Source organism: Neomonachus schauinslandi, chromosome 6 (genome assembly GCF_002201575.2).
Source record: "Neomonachus schauinslandi chromosome 6, ASM220157v2, whole genome shotgun sequence".
In the NCBI taxonomy this organism is placed as follows: domain Eukaryota; kingdom Metazoa; phylum Chordata; class Mammalia; order Carnivora; family Phocidae; genus Neomonachus; species Neomonachus schauinslandi.
Genome location: NC_058408.1, coordinates 102,724,601 through 102,751,909, shown reverse-complemented (window position 1 = coordinate 102,751,909; position 27,309 = coordinate 102,724,601). Strand labels below are relative to the sequence as shown.

The following is a 27,309-nucleotide window of genomic DNA, read 5'->3' as shown; positions in this document are numbered from 1 at the left end:
TTGTCATCCAAATCCTGAGAAGAAAAATTTATTATTTCATTTTACAGATAAAGTAACTAAGAACCAGAATGGTTAAATAACTACCTTTTGACAAGTAGCTAGTAAGTGCATGACTGAACCAGGACCTAAACTCAGATCTAATCTCAAAGGGCATAATCCACATCACGCTGTCTCTCAAGGCAATAGATTTTGATTAAAGGAATATACACATATTTATGATAAAGTTTTAAAAATGTATTGAAAGCAGCTTCTGTTTAAAACATGTATCATTAGGTTCAACACACTAATCAAAATGGAAGACTGGAATCTGTGGGTGTGCTTCTGATTCTCTACTCTCTTCCACTATTTATCGTAGTACCACTATCACAATATCTTTATTACTTTTGTTATAATTTTGTTGCTCTTTATAGACAGGCAATTAACTTCCTCCATCTTGTTTTTTTGTTTGTTTTTTAAAGATTTATTTATTTCAGAGAGAGAGTGAGTGAGTGGGGAGAGGAGCAGAGGGAGAGAATCTCAAGCAGACTCCCTGTGGAGCTCAATGTGGGGCTCAATCTCACCACCCATGCAATCATGACCTGAGCCGAAACCAAGAGTCCGACACTTAACCAACTGAGCCACCCAGGTGTGCTCATCTTGTTTGTCTTTAAGAGGGTCTTGAACACTAATGATTCTTTGAATTTCCAAAAACATTTAAGAATCCATTTGTCAATTTACACATACACACAGTGCTACTTGTTAGGATTTTTACCAGAATTCCACTGAATCTACAGATCAGTCTGAGCACTGATACTGGATCTTTACAAGATTGAGTCTTCTAACCCATGAACATTAAAAATGTATCTTTGTTTATTTAAGTTTTAAGTTTATGTTTATAATTTTTCATTATGTTTATAATTTTTTGTACAGAGCTCTTGTATATGACTCATGAGATAAAGTTCCAGATATCAGATACAATTAGTGTCCAAAAGTAACAAAATTTACTGGGCTGTAAGGAATTCATATTTCAACCTTAACAAATAATGAAATAGTGTTTTCCAAAGTATGTAAGAGTTACTAAACTTAATCCGGGCAGCATTTGAAAGTGTTAAACTTTAAAACGATCTTTTCCTTTATGTTTTGGTGTCCTCCTCAAGAAATCATTCCTTACCACCAAAGTCATATACAGATATTCCTCAGTGTTACCTTCAAGGAGCTCTTTAACTTAAATATTTAGATCTACAGTTCACTTGAAATTGTTTTTTGTGTATGGTATACAATAGGAATTCAGTTTTGTTTTTTTCTTGATAAAAGAATAATTATCCAGCATCACTTGTTGAATAATCAACTATTTCTTCACTGAGTTTGCAATGCTAGCTCTTTCATAAACCAAGTTACTATGTATGGGGGGTCTCTTTGTCCTCCCCAACTATTTCAAAAGTCTTTCTATCATTGTGTCAATAGTGCATTGTCTAAATAACACAACTGTAAAATATTTGCACATATGGTAGGATATGTACCACCTCCCCTTATTGTGCTTCTTCAGGAGTATCTTAATTACTTTGGCTTTTTGCCATTCCATGGAAACTTATGGTAAAGTTCCCAAGAATCTTATTTGCATGTTCATTGGAATGGCACTGCTTTATGGCTATGTGTAGGAAGAACTGACACTTTAAATGACACTAAAATTTTCACTTTATGAATGTATTATAAGAATATTTTTGATATTAGACTTAAAATTTAATAACCAAAAATAAGAGCGTTTCATCACTAGCTGAAAGTCACTAGAAACTATGGCAAATTTTCCCTAGATATCATCAAAGTTTAATGAAAAGGAAATGTGATATAACGTGCTTGAGGATAGTGACAAGAAAACATAAAGTTACTTTTTATATTTGTGTTATGGTATTCAGACCATTAAATAAACTGATGCATATGTATGATAAGGACAAATCCTGCTATTATGGAACACATTCTTAACCCCTTCCTTATATGAACTTCCTGTAAAATGGCTTAGGGAAAAAAACACACCTTCTTCAAACACAGAAAAATCAAAAGGGACCAGCTGTACAGAGATAAAAGAAAATGAAACTCAAAATAAATGACACATGAAAGACATTTAGTCTTTATATGGAACATACAAAATTTCATAACTGAATACATATAGACAAATTTCAGGAAGAAAAGATCCCTATTAATCAAAGATATGAAAGCATGGAGAAGATACAATTATATATATTAACAAGGGATATATAACCTGGGTTCAAGGAGAAATGTAAAAGAAAAAAAACCAGAATAGAAATGGACAAAAGACATTTGTAACAATGTAGTAAATGAAATAGAGGCAGGATGGGGTGGGTAGAGTAAGCAAAATTATTTGGGAATTAATGGAAGAAATAAAATAAGTTAGTAAGAAATGGGCAGAAAACCACTGAGGATATTTAGGGCAGTGAAAATACTATATATGATACTATAATGATGAATACATGCCATTATACATTTGTCCAAATCCACTGAATATACAACACCAAGAGTGAACCCTATTGTAAACTACAGACTTCAGGGTATTATGATGTGTCAATGCAGGTTCATCAATTGTGATAAATGAGCCACTCTGCTGGGACATGTGGATAATGGGGGAGGCTACGGTTGTGTGCGGGCAGGGCTATATGGGAAATCTCTGTAGTTTCCTCTCAGTTTTGCTGTGAACCTAAAACTGCTTTTAAAAAAGAATATTTTTAAAATAAATAAGTGCAGGGCGCCTGGGTGGCTCAGTTGGTTAAGCGACTGCCTTCGGCTCAGGTCATGATCCTGGAGTCCCGGGATCGAGTCCCGGGATCGAGTCCCGCATCGGGCTCCCTGCTCGGCAGGGAGTCTGCTTCTCCCTCTGACCCTCCTCCCTCTCATGCTCTCTGTCTCTCATTCTCTCTCTCTCAAATAAATAAATAAAATCTTTAAAAAAAATAAAAAAAAAAAATAAAATAAAATAAATAAGTGCAGAATTTTAAAAAAACCTATAAACACAAAACAAGTAAATCTATGATAACAATGATATTCCTAAATTACAGTAATAAAATAGATAATAAAAATAGTCAAAAATGTATTTGAAGATAACTGCATTCACCTTAAGTGAAATTTCTACTCATATCCTTTCAATAAGCAACAATAACAAGGAGAGCAAATAAAACAACACATTATCATTTCTTCAGCTTTACTAAGGTGAAGAATTCAGGGAATAAATGAAAGAAAAAGGTAAAACTACTGCAGAAATAAATTACAAAATGTCCAAGAGAGATTATATTCAAATGAAAATATAATACTGGACACTAAAGAAATTAAGGCAAACAACAAAGAGAATAAAAATGAGATAAAAAAGAAAAAGGACCAGAGAGAAAATGGATGACATGGAAGACAGACAAAGAAGATCCTACATATGCACAGTTAATAGTCCCAAGAAATATAAAACAAATGGATAGAAATAGTATTTTAAATACCAGAAAAATTTCCAAAATTAAAGAAAATTGAATCTTCATATTTAAAAGACTTAAGACTGTATACCTAGGAAAACGGGCCACAAATAATAAAATGTGAGACAAATCCTGGTAAAATTATTAGACTTTAATGACAAAATATTCTCAGAGCCTCTAAGCAAAAAGATATAATTATTCATAAGGGTAAAAAATTAGGCTGGTATTAGACTTCTCAAGAGCAATATACAACGGAAGACAACTGAAGAGCAATACTTTCATGAAATAAAGTCAAAGATTTTGTATCCAGCCAAGCTGTCCTTCAAATATAAAAGTTATAGAAAAAAAAGAAAAAGAAAAGAAAACAGGGAATAGTATCTACATGTGCCCCTTTCCTGAATAATCTATTATAAGATAAGCTTCACTCAGGCAAGAGATAATTGGGGAAAACTCCAAGGACTGTTGATGAGGATTCACTATATGTAATTATAGAACTATAATTATAAATTAAAATGATGGAAGGAAGGATCATTTATAAATATTATATACTCTGAGAAAACAGAAATAATGTAATTTAAAAACTGAGAAGGGAGAAAGAAACAAGCAGAATAACATCAGTGACTAAAGTATAGGTAGTAAGTGGGGATCAAAGGATACCATTTAAAACTTGATAGTTCAATGTTAAGAAAAAAGAGGAGTAAGGGTACTATAAAAGGTATAAATAAAAGTTCACAGTGGAAAAGATACAAAAACCTTTCAAAATAAAAACAGCAAAGAAAACACACCACATGGAGAGAAAAACAGCATACATAATACATTCAGTAATTATCACATAGAATAACATGACAGTTGACAGAGTGAGGCTTTATAAATACATCACTGCCTATTAAAAGAAAATATCCTTTTTCTTTTCTTTCTTTTTTTTTAGAGAGAGAGAGAGAGCATGCAGATGCATGGGGTGGGGGGGGGGGAAGAAGGGGGGGGGAGGGGCATAAGGAGAGGGAGAGAGAGACTCTTAAGCAGGCTCCATGCCTAGCCGGATATCACGTGACCTGAGCCGAAATCAAGAGTTGGATGCTTAACTGAAAGAGCCATCCACGTTCTCCTGAAAGAAAATAATTTTCAAATTGCCTCAGGAAGAAAAACTAAACGTTCTGCTATATAGCAAAGACACACAAACAGAGTCATTCAAAGTAGCTAGAAGAGATAAAGATAAACCAGGCCAATGGGAACAACAATAACAACAAAAAAACCCCCTGAAGTTGCAATCTTGTTACAAAGATACATTTGAGAAAACTCTGTAGAAATAAAACCTAAGTCTGTAGCTGGAAAGAACATAACTTTGACATGTAACAGTTAAGAACAAGACATACCCTAGTAAAGGTAAGGAATTCAAATCACAAAATGAAGACTTTGGTGAACCAGCAAAAAGATAAGTAACTTATAAGGACGGAGGATGGGACAGAATCAGTCTGTTCTCAATAATTCAACAAATGTTTATTAGGTATATGCTAAGTAGCTAACCTAGACTCTCAGAATTCAGCAGTAAACAAATTAGACCATATCCCTTTATTATTAATTTGGCATTGGCTGGATAGAGACAGACAACAAAGAAATAAAACAAGGAATATATCAGGTGGTAGAAAAGTGAAGCTAGAGAAGAGAACAGAGTTACCAATGAAGAGGAAAGAAATACACGTGAGTGCTCATAGTACTCAAAGCATCACGTAGAGCCACAAGACAATGAAGCGATGCTTACCATCTCAAGGGAAATCTAGCTAAGAATTTTATATCTGACTAACGTGTCAATGAAGTATAAATGAAATAATAAAACTTTTGAACATAAAAGACTTCGGGGTATATAGTTTCTATGTGGCTTTCTGAGGAAATCATTGAGAATAAACTTTAGCAAAAACAGAGGTGAAGTGACTTAATTATTATAAAAGGCTTGGCAACGAATGTTTTTAACTGTTAAGAATAAGACCCAAAGGTGTGAGTGGGTCAGAGTGATTATCGTTATAGAACAGAATGTAAATGTTATAAACGAGGGCAATAAAGAAATATATAAAATACAGTAGTTGAGAGAGGAAGGTAAGAGAGTATGAGATTTCCTTATCTTTTATAGCCTGGGGTCAAAGAGATTCTGAAAAGTTGAGAAGTCATGTAATTGCAGTTCTAAGTATACTTTGAAGTATAAAGGGAAAGAAACATGTTGTAAGAAAAAGGAATGAAGAATTCCTCATAAGAATCTATAGTTAATATCTTAAAAAGTTTTATTTTATATAAAGTTACAAATCTAAAGGTAATCATTAGAATAAAAACACAAGCCTTATAAATTATTGGAAGAAACACAAACACGAACCAAAGGAAGGGGAGACCATTGCAAAAGATTAAAAAAAAACCCAAAAACCTTATAAAACATAAAGCATAAAAATGACAGAATTCAGCCTCCCAAAATATACTTTACACAATAAACATGAACTCTTGATTCATACAGCATGAATGAATCTGAAATGCATTTAGCTATGAGAAAGAAGACAGCTCCAATAGGCTACATATTGTAGGATGATTTCATTTAAATGACATTGGAAAATACAAAACTATAGAGATGAAAAGCTAATTGTTTCCCAGGGATTGTGGTTGGGGATAAAGGTTGTCTATAAAGGAGCCATACTCTTGAATTTTTAGGGTAATAGTATGTCTCTGCACTGGTGTATCTATGACAATTTGTTAAAACCTAGAGAATGGTATGTCAAAATGAGTTACTTTTAGGGAATGCAAATGTTAAAACATCAATTAGGATGCTGGGAAATACCAACTGTGACAAATTAGTCTAACTGTATTACATATGTATAATACAATTTTATTGCAGGTGGTAGGGAAGAAAGGAGTTAACTTAAATTGAACAAAATGTACTTTGTTTAGATACTATAAGCTTAAAGACAAAAAAAGAACTGTATATTAACACTGTACTTTAATTTGTAAATTTGTTTATTAGAGGAATATGAGCATAGCAATTTTTTGAAACTACTTTGCAGGTATACCAAGGTTGAACAAGTAAAGTCAATATATGTCAATGAGTACCAGCTTTCTCAATATCAGAGAAAAAAGTTACAAATAAGCAAAAAGAAATGCCACATACACACACACACACACACATATGTACTAGAAATAAATATACTATGTGTGTAATACTTGAGCAAATAAACATAAATGTATTTCCTAGCTCTATCTGCTGAGAGAACCCGGAAGCAATGACAACTAGTAGCAAACCTGATGTCCAGATGTTGGTTTTTAAATATCATTCTTCAGTAAATGGAACCGGGAAATATGGAAATGGAAAAATAAACAGGTTGAGGTATGGTAAGTACCAAAAGGTAAAGAAGAGCTAAAAAGGGAAGAGGACCGTCACAAGGATACAGAAGCCAGCCTGAGAGAGCTCCCCAATAGTCAAAGCCAATATCTGAGCAATAAAATTAGTGGAGTATTGGATTATAACCCCCAAACTAAATAAACATCCACTATCCATATTGATATTTTTCCAGCTTTGAGATATAACTGATACATAACATTGTGTAAGATTAAGTTGCATGACATGATTTGACATACATATATATTATGAAATGATTACTATAAATAAGGTTAGTTAATACACGCATCAGCTCACAGTTACCTTTTTTAATGTGGTAAAAACATATAAAAGTGAGTAATGCGCACACAAGGGTTCAATATGATATTTCATGTATTTTTATGATTTCATATTTTCCATAATAAAATTGTTCAAAAAAACTATAGGTTTTTAGAGCTGGAAGAGACTTTAAAAATAATCTATTTGTCTTCCAATTTTAGGAGAAGTGTAGGCTCAGAACATTTATTAAACTTGAACATTAGCAGCAAAACTATGATTAATATTTAAAACCTGATTTGCCATCTAGTGCTCTACCTAATACACAATACAGACTCCTTCATGAAGGCTCTATCAATGAGCACAGAATATATATCATAAATTTTACTGCTGCCTCTATAGCTATCTAAATATTAAAAACCAGTCCATTAACAATTATCAAAAATCGACATGACAGCAATGTCATATTTGAAAAGATCACTAGATATGAAGGTTTGGAGAACATAAGTTTATTAAAATTGTGTTGAATCACTATATTGTACACCTGAAGTTAATATTACACTGTATATTAACTGAGGAATTTAAATAAAAACTAAAAAAATAAAAGTAAACTAAAGGCCATCAAAAAAAAATAAAAGGAATTTTTTGTTCACTTTTGAGTTTCTCACTTTAAAAACATCAAAAATACTCCAAAGACATCCCTATTGAGTGGCCTCAAAAATAAGAATGGTAGTAAGTCAGTTAAGGCACAGCCTTTGTCTGAGAAGGTGAAGGGAGGCTCTCTTTAAGAGTCGTAACTATACATCTATCTACTTTCCTAAGGGCCTTTTAATACCACTAGCTATAAGACCACCTTCTCCCTCTCCCCAGTCAGAATCATTGACCACCTGGGACCCTTGAATAGAAACAGTACTGAGTGGAAAAGGGCACTTGAGAAGAGAAGTATAGTTGTACTTTAACAGTGTAATAAAATACAAAAAGTTAAGAGGAGGAAATTGCCTATACAGTGTAGTGAGAACTAATGAGGAAATGTGGTATAAGGGAAAAAAGATGGGATAGTACCTGAGCTCGAAACTGCCTGTCAGAGACTAATGAGGTATGTGACCTCTATCTAGTTCCATAAAGATGACAGTTACCTTATTCAATAAACAGAGATTGCAAACTCAGCTATCACGCAAAAATAAATTTTTATATAAATCGTGATTCTGAGGCACTACAAGATAAACTTTAATATATAGTGGTAAATATAAAAATGAACAATGAGAATTAATATTGTCATTAGGAAATATTTGTTATGAAAAATTCAAATAGAGAAAAACAGAGTGAAAAGTTATCTATAACCTACTTCCTAGAGATAAAAATGTATAGTTTTTCTATTCATTTTTAACTACCATGAAAAAGAAAAGATGTAATATATTATTATTCTACTATGAAATTATCTGGATAATTTCCAGTTATTATAATGCAGCACTGAATGTAGTAAGAAAAAAATTTTGCCTCATTCTTTTGGATTCTGAGTATTAATGACTGGCAATCTGGACTGTGAAATCAAAGACAAAAGGGAAGCCTGGGAGATATAAATAATCCATAACTTCACTTTAACACTTGCTGTGACTTTATGTACTATCAACTCAAGATAGAGGTGTCCAGAAATGGCAGTTCACTGTTTTTCACTGCACCAAGTCTCAAGTACCGTAGTAACTCACAGTTTCTTTGATACAGACTTAAAACAGTGATACAGTGTTAGGTTATTCAGAAGGTGAAGGGACCAATAAAAGTACCCATGAATTTTATTTTAATGCTAAAAGATAGCCACTGTTCTTTCTTTGAGGTCATTTACCTTCACTGAAATAGTATACTAGATAAAATAAATGAAAAAAAAAAAAAAGAAGTGGGTAATTACATTGCTGGATCAATCAATAATCTATACTTACAAAAGATAAAATTTTGATCTATATCTTTTCCTTCTATATTTTCCAAAAGTATCTAAAATTAACCATCTCAAAAAATATATATACATACAGAGTAATACAGCCATATATATTCATTTATCATTTTACTCTTCTTAGGAAGATCTGCAATTTCATAAATTAATTTCTTTATCTAGATTTGTTAAATTGGATTGAGGATTTTATTTATTGCATGTAAATACTACTAAATCACTAGATGTCTCATGTAACATATTAAATGAAGATCTGACATTTCAGCTAATGAAGCAAAGCCATTTATCTTGAAATTTTCTTGCTATAGAAAGAGAAACCTTTAAACGTGGCCTTAAGTTTGCAAAAATCAGCAACTTTAATCTATCCACTTTCTTTTGACCTTTACACTCAACCTCAAAAAAAATGTTCAGCAACATAAATTCGATCTCAAAAGGCTGCTGCAGATCTCATTTTCTGCTGTTTTTCCATTAGGTATTTATGGGACTTGCTAGTGTTACAAGGGACTAGTAAAACGCCAAAGTAATCCCGCAGTTCCTGTGTATGAATTCAGCTTTTCCCTTTGAGATGATAACTTTTTTCCCCTTGCCAAGGTCTTTTCAGAATTGAGTATAAAACTAAGACTATAGGTGTAATGTTCTTTTTTAAGAGGTAGGATGGGTGAGTCCAGACAAGGAAGAGGGAAAGAACATTACCCAGGTTTAGCAGTTAAACTATTGAAACAAAATCATTTTTTCAAGCCATTAAGGTAGCTTGTTACACATTTGTACTAACTGAAATCACAGCATGATTACATAGGACAGAAACTGAATCCAATGAATTCTGAAGTTCGAAGACCTCAGCTGTGTGCATGCCGTCTCTTAACTGCACAGGAAACCAGCTGCTTCCATTTATGAACTGCACTGAACACATGTGCACCCATGGCCATGACATAACATGTAACACTATACTTTCAAACAAGTTTGCCAAGAAGGGGGAGGGTGTACAAATATGTTAGTGAGACAAAAACATTATATATGCTTTTTAAAAATGTTAGGAAAGAAAACCACTTCAAGTTGTCTTTCCATTAATGTGCTTCATAATTCATTATAATATAAATAATGAAATCAATGAACTTAAAAAGAAATCAATTCACTCATTATAAATATATAAGTGTATCAAAGTCTAAGTCCAAATCAAGTCTGAGACAAAGAGAAATATTAAATTAGTCAATCCTATCACTCACTATGGACAAGGGACTATATTAGCCACAGGATACTGGGCTATGAGAATAAGACTTCCCATAATTTATATAAAACTAGATCAAATTCTCTCCATTTCCCTCATCTCAGTTAACAGAAGTTCCATCTTATTTCTTTCTCACGTACCTTACTTCCAATCCAACAGGAAATTCTTTTATACCTAGTTGCAAACTATATTCAGAATCTAATCGCTCTTTCTCACCACTTCCACTGCTAATGACCTAATCTAGTCTACCTATCTCTCACTTGAATTATTGCAATGGTCTCTAAATTGATTTCCCTACTTCTTTTTTTTTTTTTAAAGATTTTATTTATTTCTTTGACAGAGAGAGAGTGCGCGCACATACAAGCTGGGGGAGCCGCAAGCAGAGGGAGAGGGATAAGCAGGCTACCCTTGGAGCGGGGAGCCTGATGTGGGGCTCAATCCCAGGACCCTGGGATCATGACCTGAGCCGAAGGCAGATGCTTAACCTACTGAGCCACCCAGGTGCCCCGATTTCCCTACTTTTATATTTGCCTCATTCAGTTCCTTGTCCACATAGCAGCCAGATAAACCCACTGAAATGTAAGTCAGGTTATTTTTCTCCTCTACAAAAAGCCCTCTAAAGTCTTTTTTTTCATTCAGAGTAAAAAAATAAAGTCTTTACAATGGCCTATAAAGTCTTATTCAACATGTCCCTCAACTTTTTCCTTCTATAATTATATCTCCTACTATTTTTCCCATTGCTCACTCCACTCCAGCCATATTAGCCTCCTTGTTTCCTTTTCATTTGTTTTTGTTTGTTTTGTTTCAAGTTGTTATTTAAATTCTAGTTAGTTAACACATAGTGTAATATTGGCTTCAGGAAGCCTCCTTGTTTCTTAAATATGCTATGCTCCTAGCATAGAGCCTTAATACTTGCTATTTATTCCCTGTGTCTGGATTGTTTTTCTCCTTAATATGTGCATGACTGGCTCCTTTAACGTCTTCAAATTTTTACTTTAATGTTACCTTTTTGGGTAAGACTTTCCCCTCATAGTCCTATTTGAAAGTGTAGCCCCTCTCTCCAAGCCCCAGCACTCTGTAGCCTCCTTTTCTGTTTTATTTTTCTCCATAGTTCTTATTATCATATAATATACTATATATTTTGTTTCAAGTCTTTACCCACTAAAATGTTAGTTCCCTGGGGTTAGTAATTTTTAATGTTTTTGGTCACTCCTATATTTTCAGCACATGGAAAAGTACCAGGCACAACGCCTTTAATAGAGATTAGGTATACAAAACATTTAAATTTAAGTACATTTTTTTTTTAAGATTGATTTATTTATTTGAGAGAGAGCAAGCGAGTGTGCAAGCAGGGGAGGGGGAGAGGGAGAGAGAGAATCCTCAAGCAGACTCCCTGCTGAGTGTGGAGCCTAATGTGGGGCCAATCCCACAACCCTGAAGTCATGGACCCCAGCCGAAATCAAGAGTTGGATGCTTAACTGAGTCACTCAGGTGTCCCCCCCCGCTCCCTTTCAGAGAGAAACAGTGCATGCGCGTGAGGGACAGGAAGGGGGCAGAGGGAGAGACAGAGAGAGAAAATCTTAAGCAGGCTCTACACCTGATACGGCGGCTCGATCTCATGACTTCAAGATCATGACCTGAGCTGAAACCAAGAGTCATATGCTTAATGAACTGAGCCTCCCAGGTGCCCCTAAATATAAGTACATTTCTAAAGATGTTATTTTTTGAACTGCTGTTTCTGTATCTTGAGTAAAAATGATTAAAAGTTCATGAAATATTCTTTCAAGGTATGATGGAAACAAATATACAGTAAAACTCTAGAATAGTATCATTCATGAATTTATAAATTCTTATTTTAATTCACTAAGAGCGAGCACACTCTCCCCTGTTCTCACAAAGATAAAAATTCCCAGAAATTACAACACAAAGGATACAGAAAAAGCTGAGTGTCGTATATGAAATGTTCTTACGTATAGTCCTGAAATTTTTCTTGGTAGTCATTGTTCATTAGTACAAATGCTTTACGTGTATAATTTTGGAAGCATACAGGTAATACATGTGTACAGGAATCTTTGGGTGTCCCAGAATACACCAATTCAGATTAATCATAAAAGCAACAGTCCTTTCTAATTCAGTAAACATCACTTGAGGAAGTTTTGCTTATGATTTTTCTCTTATATTTAGGATCTATATATTCCCAAATCATAATCTAGGATAATTTGCTTGAGTTTTATTAGTATTTTATTTACAGTTTGACTAATTCCTTAAGGATTAAGGTGATTTAGAAGGATGTAAAAAAGGTAAGACCATGACTAAAAAGAGGAAAACAGAATAAACCTTAAATGCATGCCATAATCTACACAAAAGAGATTTGCTTTCATCCTTCTCATAACCATGGGAAAAAAGAAAAATACAGAGATACAACTAAAGATGTACAAAAGATTGGCATCTGGGTAAAGAGTATATGGAGGGTTCTTTGCTTAAAAAATATACAAAGATAAAATAATCACATTAGATAGAAATTTCTCAAGAACTTTATAGTTTTGTTGTTTAGTACCCCCCATGTTTATTAATGATATCTGAGTCATCACCATCTTGGAATTCCAGAAGACAACTTTGAGAAATAACACAAATCCTTACACCCATGAAATATGGATATGCTAATTAAAACTTCTGTTTTTATCCTATGTGAGAGTCATCTTTCCTTTATGTGTATATCTAAACCTAAAGCTAATCAGTTTTTCATCCCCACTCCAGCTTTCCCTTCTCATATAAAGGTAATTTTTCAGAAAGAATCCAAGTTCTTATCATTTCAGAAGGGCAACTGTTATTTGATAAGCTGTAGAGAACAATAAAACATGTCATAATGGATGCCAAGCAGTTGACTAGGTTCATTTACTACCTAAGATCATGGCAGATGTGAGCCAAGCTATGAAAGCTAAATTTGTGAACGGCAATGAACTATCTTGTTCTTTCATTTTGAAGTGGATGACTCAGGTATGACTAAACTGTAAGACTCTACCTGATGGCAAAAACACAAAAATTATGTGGATCTTTGAAATTATATATGAAACATATATTAGTTATTGAATTATTTTCAAAAACTTTAATAGTTGGTTGTAGGAGAAAATGTGGTCTCTATATTTTTTAAAACTTTCTTTCCTAAGCTTTTTTTCTCTACAGGTTGATCTACAGAATTTTAGAAAAGCTCTTCAAATGTACTCTTAAAACGGTTATATATTTTGTGGGAGTACCATGATAAATGCGTTTTTTTTCTTAAGATGTTGTATAATTCCTAATTATTCCAAATTGTTAAAAACATTTTCATGTTCCTTATAACAGGTCAATACTTTAAAAAATATATTAATGATATCAAACTATCCAAAGCAATGTTGTATGCAAATTTGCTGGTGCTTAGAATTTGCAATTCTAGTATAAAAACAAAACAAAAAAACAAAAAAGACACACAACAAAGAGATTAGACTGTTCTCAAAACCTGTAAGGCATTTGTATAAGATTTAAAACAGACATGCTTTTAAAGTCAAGAACTTTCAAACGCAACAGTTAATCCACATAATAATTCAACAACCAAGATAGGTTCAAAGTTCTAACAGATACCATATGCAACCTGTAATAAAACCTGAGTTAAGATATTTCAAGCAACAGGATAATTTCATTTTCCATTTTAAGTACCCATTTATTTTTAGTTAACAGGCTATGATATAGCACATGAAAATGCTGTAATTACTGTACAATAAAACCCTAGTGCAGATAAGATATTTTATTATTAGCCAGGAAGCTAGGACTTGGGGAGCAATATTTCAGAAACATTTTTCTATGGTTACTACAGGTAATACATACTGAATTTACCATTAATTGTAAAAAGTCGTGAAGTCTAGGAAATGTTAAATCTAGCTAAGAAAGCTGATGAAACAGCAGGAGAGTTATATTTACCTTGAAAATATATGTGTTCCAAATCATCATCCATTATATTGAGCACCTACTGTAAGTAAAGCTCTAGGTCAGTCATAAAGGGAATATATGTTTGTAAGGCGTTCAACCACTGCAGTGGTAATTACCAAAACAACAACAACAAAAAAAGCATTGAGATACAGAAGGGTCAGTGATATACCTAAAATATTCCACATTTTAAACTGGAAGGAAACAATTAAATGAAGTGCAAACAGAAATGTCAGGACTTTTCTCTTTTCCAACATAGGGAATCTAAGTCTTTGTCCTGACAATCGTAACAACAGAGGGTTACATAAGCCATTCAGACTAGGAAGGTTTAAAGTGTAATTTTAAAATGTAATCAATGTGCAGATAAAATCAGATGTTAGCTGAGTAAAGGAAGAAGTATATTTACTGTTTTTTGCTAACAGTTTTTGAGACAAAGGAACAAGTGTCTGGCAGCTGAAACAAGAAAAGTTGGGAACTTAAACGGCATTGTTAAAAGGAAATATCATTTTCTATTTCTGGCTTCTCAAGTTTATAGTTGGTTTACTCTAAGGACTTATTCTAAGTATTCCTCAGTTTAATCACAGAAGATGTTCTGTAAATTTAAAGACAGAAAACTGGCAACCCTCATCTGCAGTATTTCAGTATTACAATAGTGTCTTTTATTAGAAACTCAGTACTCCTAATTCATTCATCTGCTAGACAGAACTTCCTAGCTAAGAGTCCATTGTGATGACATAATTTCTGACAAAGGCATTCTCAGTAAAATGGAGACTACCAGGACTAATCATTATAGTTTTACTTTAAATATTTTCTTAAGCTGTTTGTAATTAATGGAATAAAAGGAACACTTTACTAGAATATACACAACATATCATGTCACCCTGAAGGAGTAACTTCACAGAGCAAAAGGCATAAACAGATAAAAATCCTGTAGATTTCATATTTTTTAGGGACAACTGTGCTTATCCTATAGTGTTTGCAGCAGAGTGTGTAAACTGTATGTAGTTGGTATAAGAGAAACAGGGTAATCTGACACTCTGAGTGAGACGGAAACAGTCACATTGAATATAAAATCCTAACTGAAGTTTTAGGAAAAACTCAGCATCTTTGAATAGGAATCTCTCCACTATTTGCATTATAAAAAAATCAAATGGAATTAATGAACATCTGAAAGAACTACAATCTTTTTAACATTCATGTAACTTTTTTTAAGCAACAATACTATACATGTGAGATAAATAAAAATACAACCCACAAATTGGATATACAAATGTCTGAAATCTCACAATTGCAAAACAGCAGAAGCATAAACACAACAAGTGAAATAAGCTCCACCCTCTCCACTACCCCTAACCACCAAAATGACTTCGTGTGTGTGTGTGTGTGTGTGTGTGTTAGTGTGTGTGTTAGTGTGTGTGTTAGTATCACACAGCTAATGTCAAAAGGACCTTTTGGTATACAGAGGTATCACAAGGACTTTTTTGTTTTTCCATCAAAAACTGCTTTATCTGGGGTAAGCTTGAGAGAATAATGTTCAAAGAGTGCTCAATAGCAGGTGTTCTTTCACAGTATTTTCCCCTTGGGGTAGAGGAACAGTTAGGTAGCCACAGAGAGAAACAAGCTCCCAAACCCAAATCTCTAATTTGAAATTTGAAAAAAAAAAACAGACTGTCTTGTATTTCTTAAAGTGTAAGTGTAATTGTGGGGAGAAATACTCTTAGAGGGACGCTAAAAGCAAGAAGTGCTCATGGGGGCGGGGGTGTGGGTGGGAACATATTTAGGTATTTTTTTCTTTTTTAATCATTGGGAAACAAGAAAGAACTAATAAAGGTTGGCATGGCAATTAAGCAAGGAGGAAAAAAAATCACTGCCTTATTTTAGCAGTGAAAATGCATGACTCCTGACTACAGAAAGCTGACTTTTTGTATGAGTATTTTCCAAACTGTGTCTTGCTAAACCCTAGTGTCCCCTGAGAAATAAAAAGTTATTTTATGAAAAAAGGGTTTTGTCCCCCAGTAAAGAAATCTGTTCAATTTTTGCTTATCCTTACAGTTGCCAGTTAATTTGGAAATGAAACTCTTTTCTCATGGAATATAACTTGGGAAAAGATTAATTTTCACTATATGTTAAGGTAGGGTATTCATGTGCATATTTATTTATTTATTTTTAATTTATATTTTTAAGATTTTATTTATTTGAGAGAGAGGGAATGGGAGAAAGAGAGCACATGAGAGGGGGGAGGGTCAGAGGGAGAAGCAGACTCCCCGCCGAGCAGGGAGCCCGATGCGGGACTCGATCCAGGGACTCCAGGATCATGACCTGAGCCGAAGGCAGTCGCTTAACCAGATGAGCCACCCAGGCTCCCTTCATGTGCATACTTAAAGAAAAAATCTTTTAATCAAATTTTAATTATTTCATATTCTTTCCCATATTAAGCCTTAACTGAACAGAAGAACTCTACAGTTAGGGAAGAAAACTAGATGGTCCGTGGGCTGGTCGTAAAGGTAAAGTAGATGAGTAATTCCGAAAGCAGTATGGCAAAGAAAGGCATTTATTATTGCTTGTTTTGGCAGCTGAAACAAGTGGAAGCTGGTAGTACAGGTGTAATGCGTAGAACGTCTATACCAAACTGGATCTGTATCACGTTACTAGAAGTAAGGAGCAATAATAAAATTTGCAAAGCCAAACTGAATGAGAATATACAACTTTTCTTTGGAATAGGTCTCAGAGTACCCACACCTGAATGACAGGAAAGAGCAGTAACTTCAAACTGGGGTGTGAGTGGGAACATGAGGGATCTGGGGAATAAATCTGAAGTTAAAATTTCTTAATCATCCATTTTAAAAAAATCATGGAAATACTGCATTAAAATGTTTTCATGCAAAATTTAAAAAATTACTCCCAATTTTGCATTCAAGAAGATGTGTCATATTCCTGATATTTTTCAAGCCAGTTAGAAAGGCAGGGGCTTAGGTCAGTTAAGAAAACAGCTAATACAAAACAGTTTGCTTGTTTTGCCAAGAGAATAACACAATGATCTGGGCCAATATTTCAAGTATCAGTCTGTCATTCAATTTACTGATCTCATGTTAGGTGCTAACCACTGTCTTTAGGGCCACAAAACATTCTCTCTCCTCTCATGACAAATGGTTCTTGGTCCTCAAAAATATCAAGCATTCTTTACTCTCTGTTCCATTTGTCTGGAACACTGGTATTTCAGATATATACATGACTTGACCCTCAAATAATTTCTGCCTGTCAGAAGTACTTTTTTTATCTTTAAGGGGATCTTCCAAGAACACTGTTTAGAAGAGAGTATCCCTATTCCCTGCCAGTTAAGTTCTAACTGATTTCCCTGGTTTATTCCTCTATAAAGTACTTATTGCCACTGGACTTCCATAAAGTACTTACTACCACCTAAATATATACTACATAATTGTTTATTATACCCCACTCCTTTCCTTTGCTTCTCTGGAATGAAAGGTCCCTGGAAGCAAGGATTTTTGCTTCTGCAGTATACCTGGTATCCCGCATATAGTATGAATTCACTTAATATTTGCTGTTGAACCTGAATGCCAAATGGATTAGGAGAGAGTATATTAAATGGAAGTGACTCAGTCAGGAAGTGATGACTGAGACAAAATATGATGGAACTGTAGAGTTAACTAGGTAAAGGAAGGTGAGAATATGAGAGTTGTTCCAGCAGAGAAGAACGAAATCTAGAAATCCAGTGTGGCTGGAGCTGGGAGAACAATGTATGAAGACAGGCAAGATAGGCAGGTAGAAACCAGATAAAGAAAGGTCTTTTTGGTAAGTCAAAAAAGATTTTAAATTAAATTCTCCCTTAAAGATTTGCTTAGAGCTTGAAGAGGCAGAGAATAGTTTTTGCATGTCGTAAAGCCAGGTGATTGCAATGAACATTAATAAAAAAATCATTTCAGAAATAGTCATGTAATTTAGATGAGGCAGTATTTTTCAAAAAGAAAGTTAAATATTTTCTATGTTACACAAACAGAAGTCACTTAGGAATCATGAAATCAAACCTGGAGCTTCTGATCATATCACTTAAATTAACAAATCACTTTACTTCTTGTATAAATGAGAATGTTACCTCTCCAAAGGTGTTCCTGAACAGCGAGGAAGAGGCAGATGCTATTTACTCGATATAACTCAACCAAAAATGCAAAAGTTAACCACCTTTTCTGAACTGTGAGGTTGCTTTGTACACAGTTCTGTTCCAGTGAACCATAAAGAACTGTCATTATACTGAGTAAACTACTAGTCAAATGTGTTATGTCTTTTATATATAGATTGTCTTTTTATTGGGATCCAACCTCTCTTGTTGGCATTCCTTTGACTTAACTTTGGAATAAATATATATAAAATTTAACATCAAGTCTGGCAAATAACAAAAATATCTTCATAGCAAACATTTGGTGAGCATTTCTTGTGGGCATGCACTGTTCTGACAACTTAAACATGTTATCTCATTTTATCATTATGAGGTAGGTATTATCATCTTCCCCTTTTTGCAGATGAAGAAAGTGAGGTTCAGAAGTTAACTTTCCAATCACACAGCTAGTAAGTACTGAAACTTGATTCTATGTCCTGATAGTTTAACTCCAAGGTATACCCTCTTAACCAATACAATATTCTTGTCTTAAAATAGCAGAAAGTTAAGTTCCAAACAAATATTATTATTTTTATACATATTTTAAAGGAAAAGATACAAAATACTAAGAATATTTCTATACATGATTTACATTTCATATACTCATTGCAGTAATTCTAAAACCTGGTCCCCAAGTTGCCTCAAATGTACTCTACTGATGCTTTCTTCAAAATAATCAAGTACAATAATGAAACAAATTGAATCAAGTACTGCACTAGAAAAACAGTTCCAAATAACACTTTTTTAAAGGGGGAAAGAAGAAAGAAATGGCACCAGTGATTCCCAGTATGTATAAATTAAGCCAAACGATTTTTATCTAATCAATGCTGTAGCAGTCCCAAAGACTTAGGTGGTCTTCATTTAACATTCTTACTTCTGATGTGCTAAAGAAAGGCCCATTCACTGCAAAAGTTAAGGAACCAAACATATGGGCATTTGTTACCTATGAGAAAATTTTAAGATATTAATAAAACTCGAATTTACAAAGTGTTTTACCTTGCTAAAAGTAAAATTATATATATATATGCTTTTAAAGTTTTCTGGCAATTACTAAATAATTTTTAGATTCAATTCTTGTCATTGTTTTCTAAATTCATTATGGCGTCTATCATGAATATCCATAAGTTTAAAAAAGGTCTTATAAAACAAAGCCAAAAATTTCATTAGTCCTTTAAAAACTGTGTTAATTAAAATATTATTAAGTTATTAAATTACAAGTTTATGAGTTGTTACTTTTTATGAAATCAATCAATGAAATGGTTGTTTCAATCCTTTTTTCTAGAATTTTATAGGTTGGGGAGGGGAGAGAAATGAGAAGAAAAGGAAATAATCATAAAATGATGAAGTAATTTTTTAAAAGCAAAATCACTGAAAGACCACTAATAACTTCAAGTGAAATGCCATATAAAAGCTTTTAATTGCCTTAAATTTGTGAAAAACTACCCAGGAGATCAACAAATTCACATCAATGAACTGCATTATACTAATAAGAGACCCCTGGCCTCTAGCCAGAGAGAACAAACAAAACGAACCATTCTCACATGGCTGCAAATTATCCAAAAGGAAGAGAAAGAGACAGTCAAAGAAACATGTTTGCATGGTGGGAAAAAGATCAAATATTGATCAGTCCAAACTGAGGTAATTAGAGCCATAGTCAAGGAGAAGGGATGCATGTTCTTAGTCCTAAGAATTGCATCCTAAATGTTGAGCAAATTAGTTGTTCACTAGGACTGCTGGACTGTTCTTAAAAAAAAAAAAAAAAAAAAAATCCATGAAACATCTGCATGGTACCAGGTGGTCATACTTTTAAAATTTAATAACTTCTTGACCCTTTAAGAAATCATCTTATTTGTGTGATTTTCAGAAAGATTTATAAGATTTGCTTGAATTTTATCTTTATTACCACAAGACTAATCACTTGCCCATATGTTAAACCATGGTTTGTCAAATAACCAGAAACTAAAATAACTGCAAAATGAAGACAATTTAAAATCACTACATCTGATTGTCTATAAACATCTATAAAGTATGAAGCTTACATGAATTTTTCTAATTTTTATTATAGTAAAACCTAGGCATTTCCCCTTTTTTATGAGGATATTACCACTATCATTGTTGAAAACTTCAGTGGTTATCATAACCTGAAACAAAAATGGAAAAAATTCTTAATAGTCCATGGCAAGAAGCAAACCAGAAATTTGTCTATTACTTGTTCCAAATGAATTTTTTCATTTAAGAGCATTCTAATTATAACCACTAAGTACATAAGGCAGTTAAAATCAAATATCTATATTAAAAATTTGTGGTCAGGGGCGCCTGGAAGGCTCAGTCTGACTCTTGATTTCGGCTCAGGTCATGATTTCAGAGTCATGAGATTAAGCGCCCCCTCGGGTCAGGTTCTGTGCTCAGTGTGGAGTTGCTTGAGATTCTCTCTCTCCCTTGGGGTGCCTGGATGGCTCACTCGTTAAGCGTCTGCCTTCAGCTCAGGTCATGGTCCCAGAGTCCCGGGATCGAGCCCTGCATCGAGCCCTGCATCGAGCCCTGCATCGAGCCCCGCATTGGGCTCCCTGCTCCGCGGGAGGCCTGCTTCTCCCTCTCCCACTCCCCCTCCTTGTGTTTCCTCTCTCGCTGTGTCTCTCTCTGTCAAATAAATAAAATCTTAAAAAAAAAAAGAGATTGTCTCTCTCCCTCTGCTTTCCCGCCCCCCAAGCTCTCTCTCCCAAAATACACAAAATCTTTAAAAAAAAATTTGTGATGAGTCATGACATAAACTAGAATGAAAATGCTCACCAGAATCAACTTGCCATAAACACTGTTCTCAAAAACACCAGAATAAAAGTCTTATTACTGTTCTGTAGTAATATGAAGCTCTCACTTACAAATTTCCTAACATATATCCAAAGGATTGTGTTTCTGTATCTATTTATAAATTCATGGTTTTATAAAGTTGAAATAAACATAAAGCTTGTAAATCTAACCTTATTTCTTCCTACCACATTCATGTGTGTTGATCAATTACAGACTAATTTTAAAAATTCTGTAACAGGGGCACCTGGGTGGCTCAGTCGTTAAGTGTCTGCCTTCGGCTCAGGTCATGATCCCAGGGTCCTGGAATTAAGCCCCACGTCGGGCTCCCTGCTCCACGGGAAGCCTGCTTCTCCCTCTCCCGCTCCCCCTGCTTGTGTTCCCTCTCTCTCTGTGTCTCCCTCTGTCAAATCAATGAATAAAATCTTTAAAAAAAATAAAAATTCTGTAAGAAATAGCAAATCATTAACAGTTTTAAAGAAGGTAATACCACAAAGCTTTTTTACCATAAATTCAGTAGTTCAGAAGCAGTCAATAAGTGGAATGAATGCCTATTTCCACATTCTAGCTAATGACACAATTCATATGCAGATAAAATTATAGGTAAATCTGAAAATTTTAAATTCATTTATCTAAAATATATCTTTCATGTTTTCTTATCAACCAAGTATGTTTTGTTAGTTGCAAAGTCACTAAAATACTATTTGTTCAAAATAAGGTATATTGTTCTTTTAATCATGCATGATTAGACGTAACTTAATTTTTGTGTAACACATCATGTCTACACTATTAACAATTAATTATAGCTGGTCCACTATGAACAAGCAAACAGGCAATTGAGATACTTAATCAATATACTGGTTCTGATCAAGTTCTTTCATGCCTCTTTTCCCAAAATACCAAATACAGGAAAAAGTAAATAAATACTAATATAATCCTTATTTCATATTAAGAGTTATGTTAATATGCTTTCAAAGAATCATGTATTTTTTTCACCTTTCACACTTTCTAGCATTTTACTCCTTCATTTTATGATGGTTTTGTTCTATCATTTACTTCTTAACAAAAAGAGAATGAATTACATCCATTTGTGCCAAATGCTTAATCCCAGTGCAGCTTTCACAGCTGGAATAAAATACTCAAATAGTCACTTTAGTAGCTTTGCTATATATTAGCCCTTCCACCCCTACGTTTTTTTTTTGAAATGCTGGAAAAAGTGGATCAGGACATGGGATGAAAATGAACTGCTAATCTAGATGTCACCTCAGAAAAATAGGTTTCATTTCTAAATTTTTCATCACATTTCAAGAAATAGATATACTCATCTTTCATCATTAGCATTTTTCACCATATCTATAATCATGTGATAAAAGCCACCAGTACTCCCTGAGAAAGAGTGTAGTTAGCCAACTGTTCCCTAGGAACACTGCTTTTATCGTCTCTTTGGGAAAAAGTGAAAAAGTAAATATGCTGCTCTGCATTTTGTTACCTAGTTTGCAGATAACTTTACTGGCGAAAATAGATAATAAAGCAGTGTTTATCTTTCTAGTAATAAAATCACTAAGAAGCCATCGGAGTAAGATATCCTGTGTTCCCTCCCACTCCCCCCCCAAGGAAATGTCTGCATCTTATTGGTTGGTATTATAAAATTAGGATCAGTTGAAAAATTTATAAAATAAGTACAACTATTACTTTACCTTTTACATAAAAATCCCAGGAAAAACTAATTTAACTATGAAAGAAAATAAAAGCAGGAGAGCCATAGTTCTTTTTTTTTTTTTAAAGATTTTATTTATTTATTTGACAGAGAAAGAGAGACACAGCAAGAGAGGGAACACAAGCAGGGGGAGTGGGAGAGGGAGAAGCAGGCTTCCCGCGGAGCTGGGAGCCCGATGCGGGGCTCGATCCCAGGACCCTGAGATCATGACCTGAGCCAAAGGCAGACGCTTAACGACTGAGCCACCCAGGCACCCCAGGAGAGCCATAGTTCTTACAAATTTTAAAAGCACAAAAAAGAGGAAGGATGTCCAGTTGTTCCTTTGACATTTTTCTAATAGTTAGAAGTGGAAACACAGTGGGAAATAAAGCAATTTCTGTGTATTAACAGACAGACCACTGACCTACAAATGAGATAGGAAGGTAAAAAGCAGTTAATTAATCTTTAAACCATTTATCTCATAAACCTTTAATCCCCAAACAAATATTTGTACTCAGTAGGATAAAACTACATCAGCTTTCCTTTATATTCAATTGCTTTGCCTTGTTTCACAGAAAAGCTATAAAGATGTCTTGTTCACTGAAAGATACCAAACCAGAAAAATTTTATAGTGCTTTAAGACAAAATAACTGAACATAAACTTTAAGTACATAAAAGTAGGAATACTGAAAAAATCAGCTTACTTTTCTTCAATTACATGATGTATTTCAATTATATGATATATTTCAAATATTTTGGTTTCTCTTAGTCTCTAAGGAGATGTATTACAAAACTAAGTTTGAATTTCTCCTGTATGCTGTTTTCAGTGAATTCAACAAGCAATATTTATTAGGTATCTTTTAAATGCAAAGCAATAAAGCACTATAAGACAAGATCCAAAATTGCATAATAATTCTTGCCCTCAGAGGGTTCACATTCTTGTGAGGGAAGATGTGTTAGAAAATGACTTTCTCCAATTTAGGAATTGGGGCTGTATTGATTTTTAACTAAGTTAAATATCGTGCTTTGATTTCAAGTACAATCACCTCTGAATGCATATGATGGATCATACTATAACACAGCTTTGAAGTAATCCTTTTATTCATTATTTAATCCACTTAAACAATAAACAATTGCCGAACACTTTTTTTCTAGGTATTGTGTCAGGCCAGGGTGATACAAAGAAAAATAACATAAATACCATCTTTTAGAAAGCTCACAGTAGCTCTACTCTTTTTTTTTTTTTTTAAGATTTTATTTATTTATCTGAGAGAGAGAATGGGAGACAGAGAGCATGAGAGGGGAAGGGTCAGAGGGAGAAGCAGACCCCCAGCTGAGCAGGGAGCCCGATGTGGGACTCGATCCCGGGACTCTAGAATCATGACCTGAGCCGAAGGCAGTTGCTTAACCAACTGAGCCACCCAGGCGCCCTTAGCTCTACTCTTGATGTTATCATCTCTTTATCCTCTTAAGTCACTAAACATGTTTCCGCCTCATTCTATGCTTAATCACACACTGGAACAGAGCACTCCTTTTCTGTCAATCCAACTATAGTTATGACTCAAGTTTTACCTCTTCTATCAATCCTTTCAATGATTTCAGGCAGTATTTGAATGAACTAAGATTTAAGATTTGGAAAAAACTTAAGCAACCTTCTGTTTCCTTTTAAAATCTCAGCAAAATACTAGGTATATATAATGGATTCTTAAAAAATTAAGAGTTAAAAAAACCCAAAGTGATATAACATGCATAATACATAAAAACAAAGACCAAATACACTGAACTTGCTATTTCTTTCACAGAAATTTATCTCTGATGTTTTTGATGTGATAACTTGGCTAGGCTACAAACTCTAGTTATTCAATCCAATACTAACTTAGGCGTTACACTGAAGGTATTTTTCAGATATAGTTAAAACCCCTCATCAGTTGACATCTAGTAAAGCACTATCCATGATAATCTGGAAGGGCAGATTGAATCAGTTGGAAGGCCTTAAAATCATAGTCAAGGTTTCCCTGACAGAATAAATTCTACCTAAATAAGACCGTTTCGGCCTCCACCTATGGAGTTTGAGCCTGCTGGTGATCTCCAAAGAGATCTTTGTGCTGGTGTCACAAAGAAGGAGGACAGGGTTTTATGTAGAAGTTGCTTAATATCCTGGGGCAAGACAAGAGGTCAAGCAAGTCTATATGGAGGAGGACGTGACATAAAAGGCATATTTATCATATGCCAGATTATATATTTATATATATATACACATTGTTCATTTACTCCTCCTAATTAAATGAAGCAAACATTATTCCCATTTCCAGATGGGAAAGCTGAGACTTAGAGTTGTCCAAGGTCACATAGCTATTAAGTAGCAGAATCAGCATTTGAACACAAGCTTATTTTTAAAGCTCCAATTTTTTAATCTGCATTGTAGACTCTTAGAAGGAAATGATTCCCTAACAATATAAAGGATCATTCCTTGAGTACTTATGATGTTAGACCATTTTATTAAGCATTTAAATGCATTTTTAAAAAAAAGATTTATTTATTTATTTGACAGAGAGAGACACAGAGAGAGAGGGAACACAAGCAGGGGGAGTGGGAGAGGGAGAAGCAGGCTTCCCGCCGAGCAGGGAGCCCGATGTGGGGCTCGATCCCAGGACCCCGAGATCACGACCTGAGCCCAAGGCAGGCGCTTTTCGACTGAGCCACCCAGGCCCCCTTAAATGTATTTTTAATGGCATTTTAAAAAAAGATTTATTTATTTGAGAGTGAGAGAGAGCGCGTGCACATACATGCATGCACGAGTGGGGGGCGTGCAGAGGGGGAGAGAGAATCTCAAGGACACTCCCCGATGAGTGCAGAGCCCCACGAGGGGCTTGATCTCATGACCCTGAAATCATGACCTGAGCCAAAACCAAGAGTCGGGCTGGACGCTCAAATGACTGACCCACCCAGGTGCCCCTTGACTTTTTAGAACCTTTTGAGGTAAGGATTTTCATAACCTACATTTTATAAATGAGGGAATTAAGGTGGGAAATTGACACAGAGTAGTAGGATATTAGTCAAAACTTAAGAATCATCTCAATTCAGTGCCCTGGGAGTAGTCCATAGCCAATTTACTTTCTTCTGGGGGACTAGGAGAGTGGAGGGATATTTAAGTAACATAGTAAATATTATAGCTGCTAATTTAAAAATCAGTATGAACATAATAAAAGATGTTTGATAGAGAGTATTACTGGAAAGGTAGATTTGAAGTGCTTTCAGTAAAGCATTACAAAATAAGAATCAAAACCCAGAGCTTCCTCAGTAAATCAGTGAGCAAGGGGGCACCTGGGTGGCTCAGTGAGTTAAACGAACAACTCTTGGTTTCAGCTCAGGTTGTGATGTCAGGGTCATGGGCCCTGCAAATGTTCCACACTTAGCAAGGAGTTTGCTTGAGAGTCTTTCCCTCTCTCTCTGCCCCTCCCATGGCTCACAGTTTCTCTAAAATGAATGAATAAATATCAGTGTGTGAGGAACATGGGTTGCTTTAAGACTAATCATATATAATTTGGCTTACAAAATCAAGGCAGAAGTTTGCTTGAAATCATTGTAATACATAAACTAGAGCAAATACAGTTGATGAAACAAGTTTATAACTGTCTCAACATATTTCAAAGCTCCAAAAGTAACAAGAAACTGAAGACTACTTGAAGATAGTTGTCTTCCATATTTCATTCACTTTATGTACCTGGAAACCAGTAGCATAAAGGGTTAAATGCAAATGTACAATTACCCACCCTCTCACTACTATTCTTCCAAATTATAGTCTCATCTCACATTCCTTCTTAAAAGGATTTTATGGTTCCCAACTGCTTACAGTATATAGAGTTTATACTTCTAAGCATGGAATATAAGGTCCTTCTGATTTTTTTACCATTCTTCCACATGCAATCTAGCTTTAGTATTTTACAATCTGTTCCACAGTAGAGGTTAATAAGTTCTCTTTGAAAAAAGCTTGAGTGGCAAATAGATTTTTAAAAGCTGCATATCATATCTCCCTCTGGGAAATTAAAAATGAACATCAGTCTATTAAGGGGAGGGGGCAGGTTGGAAGGATTTGAGAAAATAAGTAAATTACACAAGGGTTACACAATTAGTGTCAGAACACCCCCATCCCCCCACAAAGTTCAAGTAATTAGAATAAGGAGATAAATTATCAGTCTTAAATCAGTACAAAAGGAAAAGTTAAAGCCCTTTAAAGTACATACCACCCACTTTAGCATTTACCTGGCAGAATCTATTCCCAAATTATTTACTGGGTTTTGGCTAACCTACTATTTCAGTGTAATAAAGAGTATGTTTAAGCTGCATGCTTCAATTAATTCAAAATCACTACTAAAGTCAAAATACTATATATGTTCATTTATGTATTCATATTTAAACAGCTCTTTTTTAAAAAGGTA

The 27,309-nt window shown here is 34.4% G+C and overlaps 1 protein-coding gene across 2 annotated transcripts in view; it reads right to left on the bottom strand.

Moving 5' to 3' along the window:
• ADK (adenosine kinase) overlaps positions 1-27,309 on the bottom strand; it is a 507,044-nt gene that overhangs the window by 190,258 nt on the left and 289,477 nt on the right. The window lies entirely within an intron of this gene.